At 45.1% G+C, this 23959-nt stretch overlaps 1 protein-coding gene and 1 pseudogene across 6 annotated transcripts in view; one reads left to right on the top strand and one right to left on the bottom strand.

Moving 5' to 3' along the window:
• SRGAP3 (SLIT-ROBO Rho GTPase activating protein 3) overlaps positions 1-23959 on the bottom strand; it is a 238976-nt gene that overhangs the window by 197989 nt on the left and 17028 nt on the right. The gene's annotated exons all lie outside the window — the stretch shown is intronic.
• Positions 14380-14926, top strand: LOC112833981 (low molecular weight phosphotyrosine protein phosphatase pseudogene; annotated as a pseudogene).

Genomic DNA, 23959 nt, shown 5'->3' on the forward strand with positions numbered 1-23959 from the left:
ATAGAAATAATCCAGGGAGGAAATGGAAATGACATCTGTTATCATCTATTCTCAGCACAACAGTCACGAAACCCCCTTGGAAACATGGACTTCATGGTATCACTCACCTCCTCCAAATCCACCTGCAATAAAACACAAGATCTTTATTCCCTGCCCCCAAGACCCTGCAGGATTATGGCCCCTTGATGCCTCTTCAATCTCTTCTCCCCCTTGGTCCATCATGTTCCTGCCACCCAACTTCTCCATCTTTCTTAAACCTGCTAATGCCCAGGGCCTTGGCCCCTGTCATTCCTCCTTCCTGGGATGCCCTGCACTGACATCTGTAGCCAGTTCCTCCCTTCATTCAGGTCTTTAGCCAGAGGTTCCCCCATTCCAGAAGGCTTTTTGTTCCCTGTTTCTAAAATAGAACACTTACTTGCCCTCAGCTCAACACCTTCCATCCCCTTATTCTCTTCATTTTCCTTCATAGCACCCACCATTACTTGATAGTATGCATTTCTCTGTCTAGTTCATTGCTATCTGCCTCCCTCTGCTGAAAGGCAACTCCAAGAGGGCAGGGAGTTTGCTTTGTTTACTGCTGTACCTCTCGTCCCTAAAGTGATACCTGGGACACAACAAATGCTCAAAGAACATTTGTTGAATGAATGGATGACTGGCTGGATGGATTCATTGAGTACTTCAGTCAATCCTCCACATCGGGGGACCAAAAACCCTGGCTCACCAGTGAGTAAAGGCATTCCCAGGATGTGAGACTTTCAGGGCTGGATCTGAGAATCTCGGGTCCAGAGATGAAGGAACAGGAGCTCTAACCAAATGAACTTTGAATTTCCTACCAGCAATCTAATTTTATAACCCCATGGTTTCCGGTCCTTAAAGCCACACACCTACACAGTGGAGATATAGAAAGATTGTGCTTTGGGCATAACTGGACTTGGTTTGAACCCAAGATCTGCCATGTAATGCCACTGGGCAAACCATTCAACCTCCCTTAAATCTCAGTGACTTCACCTATAAACTAGAGTAAGTAATCCCAGCTCAGGGGGCTGACTGTGTGAGAATAGTCAGATCATCCATGTCCCATGAATGGGTCCCCCTGGGAAGCAAACTCCAAGATGAGATCATCATACAGAAAGTTTTTTAGGGTGTGCTCTTTGTTTCAAACCCTGTGGAAGGAAGGAAAAGGAAGTAGGACTGGGTAGAGTGAGAAGTTGGGCCCCAACAGTCCCAGTAGAGGCACTGACATTTAGAGGGCCCTTCACAGTTATCCCAGGTTTGGGGGAGGGAGCAGGGCCTTCACACCTGCAGCTGAGAAGGGGGTGTAATCTTAAGCTACACAGCTCTCCTCAGCAGAGGCAGTTCTCCAAGGGGGTCAACAGCTGAGGGCTGTCAGCCAACAGTTCCCCCAGGACCTAAGGATAAGTCCTTCAATCCTGAAGAGGATCCCCTTGTCTGCCAAACCATGCAGCACATATGGTAAGTGCTCAACAAATGCTCTTGTTGTTGTCATTATCTTAGGACATAATTCAAGGCCTGGTCTATATCGCTGCAAAGTCTGTGCTCCTTCTGCTCTGCCTCCCAGCTCTTTAGCTGAACCTCTCAAGTCACTGCCTCTACTTTAGTTCAACTACTCTTTGAACAGATCCCTCTTCCCTACCCAGACAGTGAGTCTCCTGAGAACAGGCTCGATTCATCTTTGCGCCCCCCCTCTCACGGTTGCCTTTGGCACCCTAGGCTTCTTGAGTAACAATAAATGAGCAAGGGTATGCCCATCTTTTCCCAGATCCCCAAGATTTTTATGTATTTTGACCATATTCTTTCTAGGTCTTCAATATCCCCAGACCTATCCAGGTTAGCCTAGGATTGTCCAGGGTCAAAATATCCCAGGCAGAAAAATGCCCACCTAGAAACCATTTTGACTTCAGAGCTAGAGCCTGAAGCACCTCTCTTCTTTCATTATCCCAACCTCCCTCCATTGGGCCAAGATCTAATTGCCAACAGCCAGCTCATTTCTGCCATGTAGCAAACAGAAAACTCAGAAGGGTCTTAGAAACCCATCATCTACTCTTCCTGCCTCAACTCCCCAGACTACTGCAAATGCATGCCTTCTCTCCTCATTACAAGAAAAGAGAAGAGTTTTGGGGTGTTAAGAATAGAACCCACAGATGTTGCCAAGTCCCTTTCTAAAGCCCTCTTGAAATATCCTCTTATTGTCCAAAGCTAAGTCAATTCATGGAATGCTTTAGGAAGGGATAATGAAAGGAGGCCTAGTTAAGCACACGTTCTGGTGTCAGGTGAACCTAAGTCTGAATCCCGGCCCCAGCATCTGCTAGCTGTATGACTTTGACCAAGTTACTTAAAAGATCCCTGTGCCTTTTTCCATGGGGAAATAACTGTACCTCTCTCACAGAGTGATTGCAACAATTAACAGCAACCAATGACATATTGTATGCATTCGATTCGTGTCAGCTGTCATAATTATTATTAGCAAGGGGCTGGGAAGCAAAAAATGTCCATATTTAGTTCTCAGGCTTTACACTTATATGTGGAGGTTATGCTTATATGACACCAAAACAACTACATAGAGAGTGGGGAAAAATCTTTTAACCGTCCAGATGTTTGGTAGATGAAGCGCATATAACGTCCCTCAGCTTTCTCTCCCATCAACATTTTACCTTCCTCACCTCCTTCTGGGAATATTATAAATATCTCAGTGATAGTTGTAAAATGTTCACAGATTATTTTTTGTCCCTAACAGATATGATTACTTAAAAATGTAAAACATCTGTATAGCACAATGACCATGAACAGAATTTTGGGGGGGGGGGGAAGGATAAGCAGAGGAATGAAAAATTTACAGTAGATTTTATAAGCAAAAGGCCAATTTCCCAAAATACAGAGTTATTTCAAAGCTATAGGAAAAGATAAGCAACTCACTGGAAAATTGGGAGTGGACAAAAAATGGTCAAAACCTCTCTCATAATAAAAGAAATATCAATTAAAATGACAGTAAGACATCTTTCATTTATGATATTAGAAAAACTAAAATATTCATTCTCGCCTGCACTGACAAGTACAAGGGAAAATGGTCACTGTCCTGTGCTATCAGGGGCGGGAGACAGAAGTTGGTGCGGCTTCTGGAAGACAATTTGATACTAGCTATTGAAATGTCAAATGTTTACATCTGTTGACTAGGAACTTCCCCTTCTAAATATATATCCTCCAAAAACATTCACACATATGCATAAAGATATATGTATAAGGATGTTCAATACAGGGGAGCCCAGCTGGCTCAGTCAAAAGACCATGCAACTCTTGATCTCAGGGTCATGCACTTGAGCTCCACGTTGGGTGTAGAGACTACTTAAAAAAAAAAAAAAAAGAATGTTCAATACAGCATTATTTGTTCATCAAAAACAAACAAACAAAAAAAGCAACAAAAAACAAGTAAATGGCCACCAGTGAGGTTTGGCTGAACACAAAATGGAAATCTGTATAGGCACTCAAAAAGAATAAGACATACATCCACATAGAGATATGGACACAAATGTCCACAGCAGCATATTCATACTAGCCAAAAACTGGTAACAACCCAAATATCCACCAACTGGTAAGTAAACAAAATGAAGAATATCCTAAAATGTAACACTGTTGAAAAGGAACAAAGGTCTGTCGCATGAATGAACCTCAAAAACACTCTGTTTGTTAAGAGGAGCTAGCCACAGAAAAATACATATTTTTTATTCTACTTATATGCAAGCCCATAAAAGGCAAATCTATAGAGACAGAAAATAGATTAGTGGTTGCCTGGTGACAGAGATGAGGACAGGGAGTGACTGCAAATGGGCAAAAGGAATATTTTAGGGGTGACAGAAACATTCTAAAATTGGACTATGGTGTTAGTTGCACAATTCTGAAAATTTACTAAAAAAGTCAATTATACAGGTCAATGAATTAAAACAGGTGAATTTTATGGTACATAATTTATACCTCAGTAAAACTATTTTAAAAAAATGAGATAAATCAATAAATTCTCACAGGCAAAGATGTCCAAGAAAAACTTAAATTTTCCTAAAAGAAATGAAATAGTATGAATAATATTATATGATTGTTAAGGCAATCATAATATATATTAGTATACACACAGAAAAAAATCTGGAGGAATATATAGGAAACAGGTTAACAGTGGTATTCTCTCCAGGAGGCAGGATTATAAGAACCTTTTACTTTCTTTATGATGCACTTCACATATATATGATTTTCTTAGAACTAGGTATTTTTGCTATATGTTTGAACATTTTCTTAATAAAATATTAGGGGGAAGTGGGCATTACTTTTATAATCTAAAAAAATACAATGTAAAAATTAAAATAAATAGGTAAGGAAAGCAGTGTTGTTTTAAATGGACTCTGTTTTGTTGATACTGCTGAGTCCCAGTTAAAAATGCCACATCTGGTCACAAGATGTATGGAATCTCTCATTCTCCCAGCTCCACCACAGCCTGGAAAATAAAAATCTGAAAACCACCCATCTCTGTCTTTCTCTCATTCCAAGCTCCCCAAACAATGACTAATTCTGTTTCCCAGCCAGCCACCTTAAAACTGGGAAGAGGAATGCCCTGGAGAGATGTATCCCCCAGTGTTAACCTCTCTATGGATACCTTGGCTTATAAAGCAATTTCTTTTGAGTTTGGCTGGCCAAAAAAAAAAAAAAAAGGATTTCTCAAAGGTTGATAAAAATAATCTGATTAGTCATTAAGCTGAAGAATGACATCAAGGGCCTAAGGACCCCATCAAGATACAGAGACCCCAGGAAAGCCTCACCTATATACCTGACCGGCCTCCCTGTCTTGAGTTCTCTAAGCTCAGACCTTGGCAGCTCAAAAACTTCAGTATTTTCTTAACTTTTACTGAAGTGTAACAGACATACAGAAAAGTGTACATATTTTTTTCAAAGATTTATTTGAGAGAGAGAGAGAGTGAGAGAGAGCACGAGCAGGGGGAGGGGCAGAGGGAGAGAGAACAGAGCGAATCCTCAAGCAGACTCCCCTGCTGAGCGTGGAGCCTGACACAGGGCTCAATCCTTGGACCCCAAGATCATGACCTGAGCCAAAATCAAGAGTCAGATGCTCAACCGAGCCACCCAGATGTCCCAAAAGTGTACATATTTTAAGTAGAGTTTTTATGAAGACTCTAAGTCTCAAGGATAAATCTTTCCCTTTACCAATGGAAACCATAGTGCTACTTTTTTTTTTTCTTCTCCTAATCAGAGGTGAATGAAGGAGCTGTGCTAATCATAACCCATAGACACGCTGGTCCCACATCCCTGAAAATCTGGACTGAGATGTGTATTGTGGGTGGTGGTTTGTTCCCCAACCCCAAGAGGTGCTTCCAAGTCAGGTGCCAACATCTAATGACTCAGAGTAGAGGGGCTGAGATCAGCCCAGGCTTCCCCAAGAGGAAGCTCTCTAGCTGTTACAAAGAAAGAAAGATGGAGTGAACTCTATTAGACTATAAGCTTCATGAGGGCAGGAAGCATGTCTGTCTGTTCATCAATATAAACCCGCTACCTGGTACACAGTAAGTAGTCAATAAATATTTGTTAAAAGAAATCCTGACTGACTCGAATAATTAAGGTGAAGACAAATCCTGGAAACCAGGCCACAGAGCAGAAACCCCAAGAGTTTTGGGGAGGGCTACTGCTAAACCAGATGGTGCCTTGGTGCCAGTTAGAAAAAGACAGCCCCTTCTCCTGCTGATTTAGCTCCACACCAGAGCTAATTGCTTGGTGGAGTCTGGACTGGGTTTTAGGCCCTCCTCTCAGCCAGGTGCCCTTGTGTAGGGGACAACCTGCCCTGCCATCTGGGTGGCCCTGTGTTGGTTATCACTGCTGCTCCTTGTGCCCATTGTCAATACAAATCATGTAGACTATTCCTTGCCAGGTTTCTGGGCAGATGCCCCGTTTGTCCCCAGGAAAGTCTGAAAACCAAAGTTTTCACCTTTGGTGAAAACCAAAGGCTTAGAAAAATCTTCCTATGGTCAGTAAATGTTTGCTTATTTTTTTTTTAATCTTTTTTTTTTTTATTTGACAGAGAGAGACACAGCGAGAGAGGGAACACAAGCAGGGGGAGTGGGAGAGGAAGAAGCAGGTTTCCCACCAAGCAGGGAGCCCGATGCGGGGCTCGATCCCAGGACCCTGGGACCATGACCTGAGCCGAAGGCAGATGCTTAACGACTGAGCCACCCAGGCGCCCCTAAATGTTTGCTTATTATTTACAGGACCATGTAGTCCAAACCCCTGCATCCTCTAAAAAGGAAATGCAGAATTTCTCCCTACTCACTTCAACCCCTTCCATACTCCTGAGAGAGAGCAAAGCAGATAGGCAAAAGGAAAAGAGAGAACACCGAACTTTACACCAGGAGACCATCCTTTTCATATGAAACCAATTACATGAGCTTCATACCCAAATACCTCAAGGATGATTCTAGCTGAGCTTGTTCTGATGGGCAGGCATCATCTCTTGCCTAGGTTGCTGTGATAACCCCTGACTCGCCTCACTGCTATCCTTGCCCACCAATGATCTCTTCTCCACATTCCAGGAGGACGGTCTTTTTAAAGGAGAAATTGATCTGTCATCTCCCTGCTTAAAATCTCTAATTGCACAGAGAATAAAATACAAGTTTTTAACATGGTCCACAAGGCCCTCTATGGCTCTATTCTGGCCAACCTCACCACCGGTTCTTGAGACATTCTCTACCATGCTCACCTTGTGCCTGCTCTATCCACTTTCTTACAGTATACCTTCCCCCTTTTCTTTTCCTTTCCTTATTTTTTTTTATTCTCCAAAGCTTGTTGTTCCTGCCCCAGGGCCTTTGCACTTGCTGCTTCCTAGGCCTGGATTTGGTTTCCCAGCTCTTCACGTGACATTTAGGTGTCAACTTAGAGAGGTTTTTCCTGCTCTTTTATCAAGAACTCCAATCCTCCTCCGCCCATTCATTCTCTATTCCATTACTCCATTTTATTTTCTTTGTAATAATTACCATTATCTGAATTTGCTTATTATTAACCTTTTTATTGCCAGTCTCCCTACTTTCCTTCATGCCCCTACACTAGCCACCACACACACACACCAGAATATAAGCTCATTTCCCACACTATCTCTGGTATCTAGAACACAACAGAAGCTCAATAAATACTTCTTAAAGAATTACAATAAGGATAATTGTAAGGTTCTTAACAGTTTGCAAAGTATACTCACATCATTGCCCTATGTAACCTTAAAAACAGCTGTAAAGGGCAGGTAGCACAACCCTCATTTTACAGATAAGGAAACAAAGATTCAGAGAGGCCAAGCAGTTTGCCACAGATCACACAGCAAGAAAGCAGCCTGTTCTGCACTCAAACCCAGGTTTTCTCCTTCCAAGTCCAGAGTTCTTCCCTCACTATACAGTTAACATCCAAGAGTGCTTCCCACTCACTGGGCATAAACTTTACAACACCAGATGAGAAAAAAAGCAGTTACTTGCAGGACTGAGTTAAGCTCCAAGACAAAAAAAAAATACGAGGCTTTGAAACCATTTTGGAAATCATCAAAATAGACAATTATGTGAAATGAGCCCCCTCTGAAATCCACGATGGCGAAGATGCACAGTGTCCAGATGTCCTATCTCAAGTTTGATCTGTGTTTATGGAATTCCCTGATTCAAATGAAGGACAGGGAACTTGGAAGTGGGGGGAAATGGAGAGAAATGAAAAAGGCTGTATCTCTACCCAAGAGTAGTAAATAGAAACTATGACTAATAGGGGAAACTCATTGTAGGAAACTAACCACATGCTACAGGAGGATCAAATTTCTCACCCTTCAGACCAGAAAGTTAAAGGCAGAACAACCACGGCATGCTGAAAACCATCTTCTCAGTCCTGGGTCAAAGAAACCAAGACAAAACTATCCCTGGGAGGTGAAACTGAAGTGGCCTTTGGGGCAGGGGAGCTGGGTGGATGTGAAGGAGTACTTACCATTATATTTATAATGCTTTGTATGTGTCTCTACTACATATTCAAAACATGAACTGAATTTAAACAAACAATTTAAAAACGAAGAGACCTGGTTTCGGCAGCCACTTCGGTCGGTCAGTTCTTCAAGCCCCGGCCTCCCCATCAGATTTCATCTTTCCCAGTCCAGACAAAGGTGAGCAGTCAGGCCTACTCCTCCCTCTTCAGAGCATGACAAGTAGCAGGTTCTTCCTTTGGTCTCACTCAAATCTAAGCCATTTCCCTTTTGATCCTGGAGCCAGAGAGGACCATCTTCTCCACACCCTTCATTTTACAGATGAGACCCAGAAAAGGAAGAGACTTTCTCGGGATCCCCCAACTAGGCAGTCGCAAAGGTGGAGCCTGAGTGCAGATTCCCTGTCTCCCTGTGCTGTGCTCCTTCTGTGACATCAAGCTCCTTCTCTGTTCAACATCCAGAAAACCAGAATACCAAGTGTTAATATGCACACTGTAGGAGTATCAGCCCACGGGGCCATTCCCTAAAGACTCCTCTTTTCCACACTCTATCTACTTAACTGTCTCAGACCACTCCAGAGCGCTCAGCCACTGGCTCTTCCCCTGAAGGCAGGACCATCCCAAGGGGAATGCGAAACTCGTGGGGGTATGCCCCAAAAACTGGGGCACAATACCAGCATCTACTGCACAGGGGGCCAGGAATGCTAAACATGTACGATGCACAATGTACATGTACATTGCACATGTACAATGTACAATGCCCGTCCACTCAGAGAAGACTTACCTGGCCCGAAATGTGCCATGGGACAGTCCCACCCATCATCCCTGCCTCACTTCTCTGAATCCTCTATCACCCTGCAAACACTGCATGTCTGTACAGTAGTAGAAGCCCTGAGAAGCACTAGCTGAATGTCGTCAGAAATAACTACAATAAAAAGCAGCATCCGATGGCTCCTTGCAGCTAAACAACGTGGCAAACAGTCATTCTCCTAACAGCCCTAGGAAAAGGGCACCACTGTTCTGATTTCACAAAGAAACTGAGGCGCTAAGGGGCCAAGTCACTTGCCAGAGCCATGCTAAAAATTGACAAGGCAGGCACTCATTAACCGAGTCTCCCAAATCCACAATCCCAAACAACGCCGCTTTTACAATAAATCGAGCTGTGGGAAATTTAAACTCCTAAAAAAAGTTACCCATGGCCCAATCCTGTGCCTCATTGGCCTCATTAGGATACCAGATTTCATCTTCCAGGATCCCTCACTACCCCACCCCCACCGCTCCACAATCCCAGGAAACATACCAAGTAGTCCTGATGGGCCTCACCTTGGGCAAGGCCATAGTTTTCCGACCAGATTTCACAGGTCACTAAAATCCACCCCCCATCCCCTGGGGCGCCTGGGTGGCTCAATCGTTAAGCATCTGCCTTACGCTCAGGTCGTGATCCCAGGGTCCTGGGATTGAGCCCCACATCGGGCTCCCTGCGTGGCCTGAGAAGCCTGCTTCTCCCTCTCCCACTCCCCCTGCTAGTGTTCCCTCTCTCGCTGTGTCTCTCTCTGTCAAATAAATAACTAAAATCTTAAAATAAAATAAAGTAAGATCCCCCCACCCCCAAAAATGGTAGGGGGTGTGTCTACAAAGGGTGGCGAAAGTTACAAAAGGTATTAGGGAGAAAAACAACCCCGGTTGTTTAAGAAAGTATAATTTCTCCTTTCTCTCTCTCTCTCTCTCTCACACACACACCAGAAAGGAAGGAAGAACATCATTTAGAATAAAAGGCAGGTCTTTAATCACACACAGTTAGCTTTATGGGAAAATCCCTGCATTGTCCTTATTTTTTTCATGTTGTTGCAGACTGAGAGACACTTCACAGACTGACAGAGGTCCAGGGACATTTAGGGCAGACAACCTCACTGTGACAGAAGGAGCCCTGTGGCCTTTGGACCTCAGTGCTGGCTGGAGGCCCTGGCCCTGTGGAAGCCAAACCGCCCAGAGTCACAGAGACAAGGAGAAGACGGCGGGGGGGGGGGGGGGGGGGGGGGGAGAGAACCGTGATGGCAGAAAATAGGTAGCGGGGCGGACCCCTGCCCCAGTGGAAGTTCTTCCTCCCTCAGTGAGCCCCGTGCCCATGGTCATTACCCACATGCCACAGGGAGCTGGCACCGAAGGGGCAGGAGGAGATGTAGTCCTGGCTGGGTCTGCTCTCCTGCCCTTCCCCCCACCTCCCTCCGCCCTCTCCTCCCCGCCAACCTCAGAGTCCAGAGCAGAGTCTCTGAGCTTCAGCTTTACAAACACAGGGAGAAAGCTAACGCAACCTTTAAGCTGCATTAACAGGATCAAGGGATGTATTATTAGTCTCGCGGGCCTTCAAATTGTTCAGGGTATTTCGGAAAGACAGTGCTTAGCTTGATCTCCATATTCTAAGTGATGTTAATAATCTGGGAGGTTTATCAGTGGACTGCAGACTCAAAACTGGTCCTCCTCTATTTGGGAAGATATCCCAGAAAACACTGCTCTAGGAGAGACCCCGGCCCTGCCAGCCGGATTGGTTAAATCCACCCTAGAAATGAATTAGGTGGACGATATGGCAGCCAGATGGCTTTTAAAATATTGATAAGCTGAAATGTGGCAGGAAAAAGAGACCAGAGGGTCAGGGAACAAGTCATCTAGAGCATAATAGAATCTAAGCATCAGAATGCTTAGCAGAGAAAACAACACTTTGCATATAAACCACCACTGCCCACCCCTGAGCCCACAGCAGGTATGATATTTTTTCCTACTGACCTTGGAACACAGTCTCAGAACCCTTCTCAACACAGCCCCCCTAGCAGCCACTACCAATCCATCATAGTTGGCACTCGGTTGGGGATCATACCATCTCTAAACGGGTGGTCTCTCCATCAAGGGACACAGGTGACACATTAGACATAAACTATTCCCCACCCTTGACTTAGGAGTTCACAAAAGTGGTCTTCAAATCATGAAAATGTTACCACGAGTCAGCCAGCTTAAACTTACTCTGAGTTGTTCCAAAAGACAGAGGTGCCTTGCAGTTCCATCCGAGGAAGACCTTTCTAGCAAACCTTTCCAACAAGGGGATAGTCTGATTTATGAGGTGGTAGGTCCCTTGCTAGTAGAAGTTCCAATCAGAGGCTTCCCAGCTGTCAGCGATTCCAGCCAAGGGTGGGCACCCAGGCAAAGGCTGTGACTCTCACTAGGACTGGCGATTCAGCTAGAACACCTATGTACTGAGCACCTACTGTGTGGCAGGGACAGGCACACAAGCTATCCCCGTGGAAAACGTGACCTCCAAATACTCAGGGGATTGAGTAACTTCACCCAGTGAGGGAGTGGCCCATCAGGAATGCAAACCCTGATGCTGTGACTCCCAAGCCCTGCATATTTTCCACCTGCCTCTCTGGGCTGCAAACAAGCAACAACACAAGGCCTCCTCTAAAGCTAACTGGCTCTCAGATGGTACCTACGCTGGGGGCTTTTCCTTCCCTAAAGGTGCTGCCCAGCTGCGACAGGATGGCCCTGTATCTGCTGCTCTCAGGGAGGCTAGAGCTGCCTCACTGCTACACAGCAGGCATTCTGTTGGCTCATTCTATCCCCAGTGAGAGTTCTTGCCACAAAGGGGCACAGATGGAATCTCTGACATTGAACTCAGTGTCTTTGTCCTAACATCCCAGGCACTGTTGTTTTTTTTGGTCTGAGGCGCTTATCGCTTCTGTTCCAATGCAAAAGTTCCTAAAATGGGGTGAGAGCTAAAGCCACGTCAGTCATGGATACCCAGATGATTAGCTAATTGCAGGATGCAAGGTCCTGAGCAGCGGGAGGGAGGACAGGAAGGCTGCGAAGAGGGAAAGGGGGGACAGTTTGCAGAAAGACAAAGCAACTCCATTGTCATTGCTAGTCCTGCTGCAGCCTCACGGCCCATTTCAGATTCCTGGGGTTTCTGCCCTGTACCCCAAATCCCGTTCTCTCAAGTCCCACCTTGTCCCACCCTCTGGGAACAGTACCTGTCTTTATTCTTCAGAGCCCAGGGCTTGTCCCTGACTTACCCAACACCATGGCCAGGCCCTGCTTTTTGCACGCACCATTTTGCCATCACTACAGAGTACCCCCATCTCAGATACCCAACACTCCCATTGTGTAGACCGGCACCTGCCAACTTGGACTTTCTCCAGCCGCCTGGAGCTGGGGAGGGAGGAGGGCCCCTCCCCCAGGAGGGCGTGGCTCTAGCTTCCGACCCTTCCTGTGACAGCCCCACTTGCATCTGCTACAGTTAACCTGAGAACAGTGGACTGGCTCCAGCAATGGCCCCCACCCCTGAGTGTGCCTCCCACTGCTGTCCACAGTTACCCCCCTCCTTTTAAGGGAGCTTTGTGTTACGGAACCAGACCACATTTCTACCTATAATTCTATGTCTTTACCCATGCCCATCTGCCTAGTCAGAATTTTTTTGCTTCCCACCCACCTTCAGAGAACACCTTTGCTGCCTAAAGCCCTTTCTGGTGATGTGAGCCCACACAAGCCTTTCCTGTCTCTCTTTTTCCATTCAAAGTCTGTACAGCAAAATTAGTCCCCTATTTATACTATTATCTTCTTCACTGTTTAATGAAACAATTTAGCACATCTGACATTCTCATCACTACTATGTATTTGTTTTACTTTCCAAGTAGTTTATAAATGTCAGTGGATAAAAATATTCAACTTCACTTTGTACCTACTCAATGCCGAGCCAGGGCAGGGCTAGGGGAGACCCTCTTCTTTGGAAAGTGTCTACTCACCAACAGGAGGAGGATTCTGGCTGACACGATTCTGATGTTAACCCCACCTCACTGGCCACAACAACTTGGTTCAGGGACCACCTAAACCGGGCCAGTTAGAATCTCTTCCCCAGCAACACTGAAGTGAGGGAGGAAGAAAAGAAAACAAATCAGAAACAGAGAAAGAAGGAGCAAGAGAGACAGTCTTTCCATGTGTTCACCTCCAAGTGAAACATGAACTTGGGAGCTGTCAGCCACCATTGTTTACGTGTCATGTAGAAATATCAGAAATGGCCAGAGAAGAAATAGCCAAGAAGGAGGAGTGAAGCTGATGTGCAAAGAGAAGCCAAAATGAGAGAAAGTACACCAGCTAATATCTAGAACAAACCTGGGTCCCCTAGCATCCCAGTTCCTGGTCCCAGGCCATCCCGAGGCCAACTGCATTTCCCCACCAGGGTTCCACTGAACACCCTGTATCTTTAAATAAACTCTATTTTCATTACCACCAGCTTCAGCTGTTTCTGTTGCTTGCCACCAAATGTTCTAATTAAAGCAAGCTCACATGTTCCATGTTTTGTAAATTCTTGCACATTCATTGAATATATTACTAACATCACCGCAGACCTCAATTCAAATAGCAGTGGTGAATTTGTTCAGCATCTCCCATTAGGTGCTTTGAAACAAAGACCTCTAGCTGGATAACTTATCTATCAGCCATATTCATGCTTAATGACACAGATACTATGGTCACACTCAGATTAACCTGCACACAAACACCCATAGGTACCTACCTGCACATTACTTCAATGGCAAACAGCATGCACTCAGTGCATTTTGCCTCCTTCCCAGGTCTTTCACTCCAAAGGAGCAGAGAACAATGAAAAATAAATTAAAACTTTAGTCAGTAGCCTAGGTGACATCTCTGTGATGGTACTTAGCAGTCATAGGCATTCAATCTCTGAATCACATTCAGCAAGACATTGCCAGTCATACCAGCCATTCTGGAAGATGAGTCAGTCCCTTTCTAGGACCTCCTGGACACTTCAAACAGCATCTCCCAAAAAAGGTACTGCAGGATGCTCGTTCTAGAACAGGGGTCAGCAAACTATAAACTACATGAGTCAAATCCGGCCCACAGCCTATTTATGTAAATAAAGTTTTACTGGAGCCAGCCATGCCTATGCCCCTATCAACGGTTGCTCTTGCATTAAACAGCAAAGTTGAGTAGTTGCAACAGAAACCATATGGCCCATGAAGGTTGAAGTGTTTACTATCTGGCTTTTTACAGAAAACATTTGTACATCTGGAAGATGCCAATAGGTGTATCCTAAAGAAAAAATAGTACCTGGATTAATGAGTTCAAAAAACCATGGGTTAAATAATTTCTTTTCTACAGGACTTATCAGAGCCTTTACTATATGGAAGTACACTACGAATCTCTAAGAAGGGAGCACACAAGAATACTTCCTACACTTACTTGAACAGAGCCCTTTCTATAGCAAACATCTTGAGGGAGTAGTGTTCAAAGTCTAGAGGGGCTCCTCATCTATAAAACAGACATAATATTCCACCTAATTTATGCTTTTCAAAAGTCATGGTGAGTGCGCTCCTGGGTGTGCACGCAGGAAGATGGCTGAGCAGGTGCCGAAGTCTGTGCTCTTCGTGTGTCTGGGTAACATCTGTCGGTCACCCATTGCAGAAGCAGTTTTCAGAAAACTTGTAACTGATCAAAAGCTTTCATATCATGTTACCAAGGAAGACTTTGCCACATTTGATTATATACTGTGTATGGATGAAAGCAATCTGAGAGACTTGAATAGAAAAAGTAATCAAATTAAAAATTGCAAAGCTAAAATTGAACTACTTGGGAGCTATGATCCACAAAATCAACTCATTATTGAAGACCCCTATTATGGGAATGAGTCCGACTTTGAGACTGTCTACCAGCAGTGTGTGAGGTGCTGCAGAGCCTTCCTGGAGAAGGCCCGCTAATGCCACGCCCGTTCTCCCCACAGCCCCTGGCTGGGCCCCACAGGCTCTGCTGTGAGGCCGCAACTGTTTCTTCAGTTGACCCTCGGTTTCTTACCTTAAATAATTGTAGCTGGAAATCAGTTATTGTATCTGACAGACAAATAAATAAAAATGTTTCATCCAGACCAAAAGAAAAAAAAGTCATGGTATTCCAGCCACGTATAAATGAGAGGGAAAAAAGCTGATCCAGACTTGGGAATTAAAAACAATTACTGTAATATTTTCCCCACTTACTAAATAGTAAAAAGGTGTGATTGTACAAGAAATATCTGTGTTAGTGGATGAAGCCTTTTTTTTTCCTTGAACAACTTTGGAAAATGGATTTGACAGTACATAATCACTTCTACTAACCAAAGGTTTATTTGGAAATTTACTTTTTGTAAAAACTGAATTATAGAATGCTTGAAATACCTTAAGTCCCTCTATAAGCAAAGTGCATAACACTTACTTTGTTTATACTGTAAAGTATATGTTAAATGCTTTTATCAATTTGAGAATAAAGAAAGTACTCATATAAATTAAAAAATAAATAAAATAGAGATAATAATAACCCTGACAACCATCAGCATCACAAGGCTGTCAGGAAGATCACATGCAACAAGGATGTGAGTAGGCTGTGCAAACCACAGGCAAAGGATAATTATACCTCCAGCCCCGTAACTTAAAGGCATTTTCTCTCCATTTCCCACCAGCCACTCTGAGGACAAACAAAAATGGTCTCTAAGAGTCAGCTGCTTCCAAGAACCTGCTGATTCTGAAAAACGCGCCCGTGCCTTGGTAGAAAAGTACATGATTGTGAGGTTAATGGGAAGGGTTGCTGAGAGATTCGATTTGTTTCCATTAAAGAACATCAATTAGTCTTGATTCTGGATGGAAGACAGGCAGTTCTCCTCTGGAGGTTTTGATTAGCTCTCCATACTACACAGGAGTAACATGGGCTCCAGATAGACTGTTCCCTCACGTACAGCCATTTCACAAGCCATGGGGCTCCAAAGGGGACAGATGCTCCTCTAGAAGGAACATCTGACCACCTTCCCTCCCCCATAGACCCCTCCTCACACTCTACACATACATGCTCTGTGCCCTTAGCCCTGGCACGTAACGCCTACAGCACCAACTGGGATGGGTCCCCCACTATCACCCAAACCCAGCTAATAGAACAACTCCTAGAGATACAAACTTCTCCATTGCTGACTCAGAGCCATGAAAGCACCAGGGAAGGCCAAGCAGGTCAGGTAAGGAATGGCCAGCACCCTGGACTAGGAAGCAGCAATGACATGATGCTGAGATGTCATGCCATTTACAAATGGATGTCATCATTTCCTTTCCCAAAACAAGAAATGGGGAGTGTGGGCAAGGGGACACTGGGAAGAAAGTGGGAAGGAAGACGGCACTACGGAGACGCTGTCCACCCACCTGCAGCCCTTACCCTCTCCAGGCAGTTCAGGGGGTGCCTGCCCATCTTTTCCCTCACCCCACCACACAGACTCCAGCATCTTCCAGAGATGCCATGTCATCGTAGGGAGTCCTTGCCACTCCCAAGAGATAATACCTTCCTGGAATTCCCACAATTCACATGTACCACTTCCATCTCTGGAAGAAAGGCCCTAAGCAAGGGCAGGTCTTTAAAAAGAGAGAGAGAGAGAGAGAGAGAGAGAGAGAGAGAGAGAGAGAGACTGAGGAAAGGTAAAAGAGAAATAACACTCAAAAGATGACTCAGGGAAGGGATTCACTGAAGTAACTACAGGAAAAACACAAGATGGCCACCAGATGCTACACCATGGAGAGGCAGATGAGACCCTTTGTCCACACTAGAGGTAACTCAGACCAACAGGGCATTTCCTAAGCCGTGAGCCTGAGGTCCCAAGTAGGGACAGGCCCACTCTGCAAAGAAGTGAGACTGGAGGGTGTCCCTAAGGGTTTCAAAGTCGTGGGTTGGACAATTTCAGTCTGAGAACCTAGGAGCAGAGACACAGACTCAAGCAGCATGAGGGTCTAGCAAATTCTATCTTGGAGTGAGGAAGCCAATCAATAGGCCTATAAGTAGGCCTCACTCCCCTTGACTGGTAGCAGCCATCACACATTGAGCCAACTGCACTTGATGGTTCCCTGCTTCTGGTAAAGTTCTTACAATTTCTACCACCAGATACCAAAGCTTCATAAAAAGATTCAGTTCTTGGTCTCCCCCAGGCCCCATAGCTGATAGAAAGGTTCAGAGGCTGGCATGAGGAGCCTGTGGAGAGGCTGATGCTTTGTGTGAGACTCAGGGCTTCCCAAGCAGAAACCGCCCAGCTCCAGACCCACCTGAAGGCAATAATGTCTCTCTTAAATCCCCTTGGTCTCTCTGTACCCCACGCGCCCCTTCTCCTCAAGGATCGTCAGCAGGCTCCCAAAACAGAGGAGACTGCTGTCTGCAAATCTCTGCAGAGCTGTGCTGTGGAAGAAGCAGCCATTGTTCTGCACGGCTCCAGAACAGGCCCACAGTGGAGAAGTTACATGAGGATTTGGGTCAATGTAAGAAAAACCATCAGAAGCCTTGGAGCAGTTCAAAAGTACAGCTGGGGATGTTTGCTGAGATGCAAGAACTGGGGGCTTGTGGTATTATATGAGCCACATGTGCATATTGGGAGCAGCTATAAAGGCATCTCTGCTCCCCCCACCGCACCCCCAACCCTCCCCTGTGGGGCCCCAGCTGCCGGCCGCACTGTCAGGAAGATGAATGAGCAGAGTCCACACAACTGCATCCTAAAGATGTCTCCGACAGTGCGGGTCATTTTGATATGGTCTTGAAAATAAGCCATTATCTAATGTATTAGTCAGGCTTAAATAAATAAATAAATCTCTTCTTATCATGAAACAACACACTGTATAGACTTGGCTCTGGGAGAAAAATTTCAATTTGATGCTCATGTTGGTACTGTTTGCATTCTTGGTCCACACTGTCTTAACACCTATAAGCAAGTCTTTCCTGAGATACAGTACAAATTTCACCTTGGTTCCAGCTGCTCTGAAGATGCCTGTTTCTCTTTGAGGTGCCCCCAGACACACCTCCTAGAAAGTGCATTCCAGGTATGCCACAAAGGTTATACTTTAAGTCAGACCCATCCCAAACATGATAATTCTCTCCAAGGTTGCAGAAAAGTAATCAGTGACTTTTATATAATGAAAATAAAGTTCGATGATATTTCTGTTTAAAAAAAAAAAAAAAAAAAGCCGCCACCACCACTATACCAGCGGGCGGTAACTCCAGTACCTAGGGGATCAGGTACATCAGGTGAACTAGTAAAGCAGGGGAGGTTAGGGAGACAACAGCAGCCAAGGGAGCTCAAGTCCTCTCAAAGGAGAGCTACGGGTGCTCAGCTCCAGCTGGTGCTGCCAAGTGGGAATGCAGACCCAGGCTGCCAGACCTTCTGACTTTTTTTAAAAAGGTGATGGAAATCCAGATTTTATGTAAAATCTCCTCATTTTTACATGCTGGCATCCAAATCGCATTTTTCAAAGACACAGTGCAGGCCAAATCAAACACATCTGAGGACTGGAGTTGGCCTGTACACCATCAGTTTGCAAGCTCTGCATAAAAGTGCAGCTTAAACAAATTACCAGTAATGTGCAAAACAGATCCTTCCCTCTCTCAGCCACCCTCTCCATCTCTGAGAAATGATGCCGGGGGTCAGGGATGGGGTTGCAGGTGAGAGAAGGTTCAGGGATGAAGAAGGCCCCGTGGCATCTGTGTCCAAATTAATGATGTAAGAACCGGAAGTTCACATTTCCATTTTGACAGACTCAGATCAAAATGGCTGCATCCACTCAGCTTCTTCAGCATGTCTGCTCTCCTCTATCAGGAAGCAAGAGTTTTTACTTTTATTATGGAAGTTATCTTCTTCCAGTGGGCTGCAGAAAGCAGAATCACAAGGTTGGCAGACACCTTATGTGTCACCTTGAACAAATCTCCCTCTGATGCCTAAATCCCCACCCTGACCATCTTTTCCTGGGGCATATCACCCCAACCTCGAACACCTCCTATACTAGGGAGATCAAGGCTTCTGGAGACTGCCTGCCTGTCCCTTCAAGACAGTTCTAATTGTTAGAAAGGTCTTCCAGACACTAGACTTCTTATAAACCCGGGCCAGAATCAGATTAGGTTTTTGGCAGCTGCCTCCCCGTGACTCACACCAAACTTATTGTCAGCGAGAACCTTAAGTCTTTTTTACAAGCGCTACTGATAAGCACATCTCTCCCAAGTCTGTACTTGGCCAGCTGGGTTTTTAGACATAACGGCAAGACTTTACACTTTCTTCCTTATTAAATTTCAGCCCACCTACATCTTGCAATGAGGTGGGCATCTGTTCACAGGTACAAATCTTTGTTCATTTCCCAGATTCTTTTAAGAGGACCTTGACCCTACCTCTGCTCCATGGATTGTTGAAGCTGATAGCTCTGCACTTAATCGATAACGGAGATGGCATTGGGGCATTTGCCAGTAAATACAACCTGGTGTCTGCCTCCTCCAAAGCCTGGCTGATGGAAATAATATTTATGGGGAATTGACTGAATCCTCCATAATGAGGAAGGAGGAATGGAGATTGGTCCATTCCTTTAGATCAAAAAACTGAAATGCCCCTAGGAGTCAAACAGGCAATAAAAATGAGTGAAATGGGTCAGGTGGGCCCTCAAGCGAGTGGAGCCCATACCCCATTTGAAAGGGACAGCCAATTTTTGCTTCTATCTGAGAATGAGGGCCCAGTATGCTTAGTTCTGCCCATATCACAAGAAATGTCAGAAATCTGGGTTTTTTATGTGAACTCTGACTTTTTAAAACGTTTTTTCTTGATTTTTATTTTACTGTTTTTTAAAGTAAGCTCTACACCCAACATGGGGCTTGAACTCATGACCCTGAGATCAAGAGTTGCCTGCTCTACTGACTGAGCCACCCAGGCGCCCCTTGATTTTTACTTTTTTTTTAAAGATTTTATTTATTTATTTAATTGACAGAGAGACAGAGCGTGAGAGGGAACACAAGCAGGGGGAGTGGGAGAGAGAGAAGCAGGCTTCTGGCCGAGCAGGGAGCCCGATGCGGGGCCGGATCCCAGGACCCTGGGATCATGACCTGAGCCCAAGGCAGTCGCTCAATCAACTGAACCACCCAGGTACCCCGCCCCTTGATTTTTAAATGTTGGAAACTAATTTGCTTCTATAAATGTTCCAAAGGCCAAACAAAACACACTTGTGGGTCTAAGTTTGCCTCCAAGCTGCCGGTTCTGCTGTAGATGTTCTAAATTTCACTCTTGGAGCAAATCAAGCCCTCCAAACCTGAGTAAGAATAATAGAGAACACTACTGAGTGTTTCCCATGTTCTAGACACTGGACTAGATACCAAGTGCGGATTATCTCATTTAATCTTCACGAGAATCCAATGAGGTGCCCATTTTAAGGAGACAGAAACTGCAAGGCAGAGAGGTGAGACGATTAGTAATGAATCTGGAATTCAGTCCCAGCTCTGTCTGATTTCAGAGTCTAATGGGGAATTCTGAGACCATGGTGTTTGAGCAGAATTGCTTTAAGTGGACTGTGCTTTGTTAAAACTATCAACTTACCTTGAGGGATTTTTAACTATTAAAAATGTGTCCATAGGGGCACCTGGGTGGCTCAGTTGGTTGAGCATCCAACTCTTGATTTGGGCTCAGGTCATGATCTCAGGGTTGTGAGATCAAGCCCACGTCAACCCTGTGCTCAGTGGGGAGTCTGCTGGAGATTCCCTCTCTCTGTGTCCCTCTGCCCCTCCCCCCCAGCTGGCTTGCCCAGGCACGCACGCTCTCTCTCTCTCAAATAAATAATCATTTTTTTTAAAGATTTTATTTATTTATTTGAGAGAGAGAGAGAGAGGATGAGAGATAGAGAGCACGAGAGGGAAGAGGGTCAGAGAGAGAAGCAGACTCCCCGCTGAGCAAGGAGCCCGACACGGGACTCGATCCTGGGACTTCAGGATCATGACCTGAGCCGAAGGCAGTCGCTTAACCAACTGAGCCACCCAGGCGCCCAAATAAATAATCATTCTTTAAGAAAAAATGTGTTGTAGTGACTACACCTGAGGTAACGAAGGATACCATCCATCACATCACGGGATCTTTAATGGCCTCCAGCAGCTGAAGGGTCCTTGCCCCTACCTTCCCTACAGCTCCTCTCAAGGTGGGTCGGGGCAAACACAGTAGCACTTCTCAGGGAAGAATGTCTTGTCCTTGACTCCAATGTCAAACTCATCCTTGAGGAGAAGTGAAGAAGGAGACTCTTAAATAATGACATTAATAAATTGTGAACCTGAAAGATGGTGGCAAGTTGAAGGCATTTTTATATCACAGATATTGAATTATTTGTTATGCTGTCCTTCACTTCTCCTTGTACAACCCCATCTGATGAGCATAATTTGAGATAGAAGATAGAATATCTTGGACTTATCCAGAAGTGGCAATCCTGAATGCCTACAGAAACCAGGAAGCTTAGGTAAGTGAAACAGCAGGGGGGAGATAAGAGTGCCTGGGGACCCAAGAGCTCCTGCCCAGGAACCAGCAGGGACTCAAGGATGCACGCCTCATTTAAAAATGGGGGCTGCTACTCAACTCTGGCTGACTTGTTAGCATGTGGGAATGGGGGCCCAGCACAGCCAGATCAATTTTCACTTTCAAAAAGTGAAAAATACAGATTTGTATATGAAGTTGCCCAACTCTGCTGTGCATCTCAACAAAATACATCACTGGCCTGCAGACCACCTCCTGCCTGGTGATCAGTGTTGGTTAGAAAAACTACATTGAATTTTTCAATTTAGTCTTTGGCTGCTTTTACACATCTGGAAAAGGAGAGGGACATCAAAGAGGCATTCTTAAATCCTTGGGGGGTAAACTATCCAGCTCCTGGCTGCATAGCAGGCACACTATGGAGCAGAACTGAGGATGCAGAGTGATGTCACGGATTCTCCATTGATTTCTTCTGCAGGGGAAGAGAGCCACACACTGAGTTAATCAGAGGCTTGGCTGTTAAGCTTTTGGGGACAGTAGAAGAAAGGTCAACAAGGAGGGAATTCTGACCTTCAGGGAGCTCAAGGCCAACTCTATGCACTCCTAAGTCAGGGTCAAGATTAAGGGCATGGAAATCCATCCACCTAAAGGAAAGGTAACATTATGGATTGGCCAGGTTTTAGGAATACCTTCATGGACCAAAATTGCCAGAGGTTATACTTCCAAGGAGTTCAAAGGTCAAGTCTGGGTGGGTCCAGACTTCTGACTCTTCCCCCTTGTGGCAGGTTAGGTCTAAGTAGCATCTCAGAGAGAAGTCAGACCAATTGTCTAGGCTGGTCCCTCAAGGGAAAGGGTCAGAGTTTTGAGCTTCAGCCTGTTTTGGTTACTCTGGAGCAACAGAGTCAAGTTCAAGTATAGGCTTAGAAGGGAGGCCAGAATGCCTAACCCACCTCAGCTAAAGGAGTTCTCCAGGGGAGAACAGCTCAGCACTGGGGTACTGAGTGGCAGCTTCAGGATCGGTGTTCATTGCCCAGTCAGTGGCTTCTATCATATATTCCCTCTGGAGCCTCTTGGGGAGGGGCCAAGAGCTACCTGGCCAAGGGACAGAATGGGATCAGGGCCCAAGGTCTAGTATCCTATCCAAATGCCAATTTGTTCTCACCCCTATTCACATTTCTATCAATTCATAGGAGAAACTCCTCTCAGGGCTCAATAGGCAAAAAAAAAGTTGAGCTTCTCTTGAAGAGTTGGTGGTCTGCTCTTAAAGATACTATTAAACTTCACAATTTTCTATTCTATTCTGTTCTATTAAGATCTCTCTGCTTCCTGGTTCTGTCCACGGCAAGAGGTGCTATTTCTCCTAATGATAACCCACTGTTTATGGAGCATCTACTATGTGTCTGTTCTGGAGTAAATGCTTTATAGAAATGCCCAAGCTGGGTATTACTGTTCCTTGTCTGCAGAAGTCCGGACAGCTGAGCCTCAGAAAGGTTAAACAATTTTGCCTACAACTAATAAGCGGCAGAGCTAGAATCTGAGCCCAATCTACTGAACTCCAGAGCCTGGAGTATGACTCTTAACAGCTGTGAGTATTAATAACAACAGCTAACACTGACTGAGTTCTTACTGAGTGCAAAGCACTGTGCAGAGGGCTTTACATGTTTTATCTCACTTAATCCTCTAGATTAGTTTTTGAGATAGGATTATTATCTCCACTTTACAGATGAGGAAATTGAGGCTTGGAGAGATGAAAAGACTTGTCCAAAGTCACACAGTTAGAAAGCAGCAGAGCTGGGCTGCAAACCTCAGGCAGTTCGATAGCAATAACCATGTTCCTGATTACTAAGCCTGCTGTCCTTGGTTTGCTACCATTCTCAAAGTGGATGGGCACACTCACATCTTCATCCAAATACTCGATTAAAACACTGAACAGGATAGAGCCTTTTGACAGATCCCTGGAGACTTCACCTAGGCTGACAATGGTCCATGCAATCATTTGCACCAGTTTGGACAATTATGAACCCATCAAATGGTGCCCTCAGGCTGAACTGGTATAGGAGAAGAGAGAAGAAATCGCAGATTCGTGACTGTATAGGAAAAGGGTCCAGAGAACCAAAGCTGAGGTGGGTCCCCTCTTTCCTAACTGCAGGTCTACCCCAGGGTTCTTTTTCTAGACTTGGCTCCAGTCCTCCCCCTGCCCATTCAGATGATAATTACCCAGGTCTTAGAGGTACTGGAGCCCCCAAGTTGAGCCTCAGATAATCCTTCCAGTTTTGTCAAGCAACTGGAAGTTTTCCCACTTCCAGGGGAAATAAGGGACTTTGTGGTTTACTGGCCAAGTTCTGGGGTAGAGGCCAAAGAAGGCCTTTGTCTGAGTTGCCCAGAGAAGGCTTATTCCCGGGCTCTGACCAATAATAAAGGAAACTGGTGATCCAGGGGGCATTCCTGTTTCTTGGGAGACTTTTCTTCAGGAGTATCAGGATTTGCCTTTTCACAATCGCTTTTCATTCATCTTGCCCTCCTTGGAACCAGCCATCCTGCATTTGACACTAATGAGGATGGAGGGATGTGGCTCTGTCTCTTTAGAAAACTGGGCAATTAAATTTTCCTTAATGAAGTTCTTTTCTTTCTCCTAGCAATATCGTT

This window comes from Callorhinus ursinus, unplaced genomic scaffold (genome assembly GCF_003265705.2).
Source record: "Callorhinus ursinus isolate GAN/ISIS: 27379988/994484 unplaced genomic scaffold, GSC_fseal_2.0 scaffold15, whole genome shotgun sequence".
In the NCBI taxonomy this organism is placed as follows: domain Eukaryota; kingdom Metazoa; phylum Chordata; class Mammalia; order Carnivora; family Otariidae; genus Callorhinus; species Callorhinus ursinus.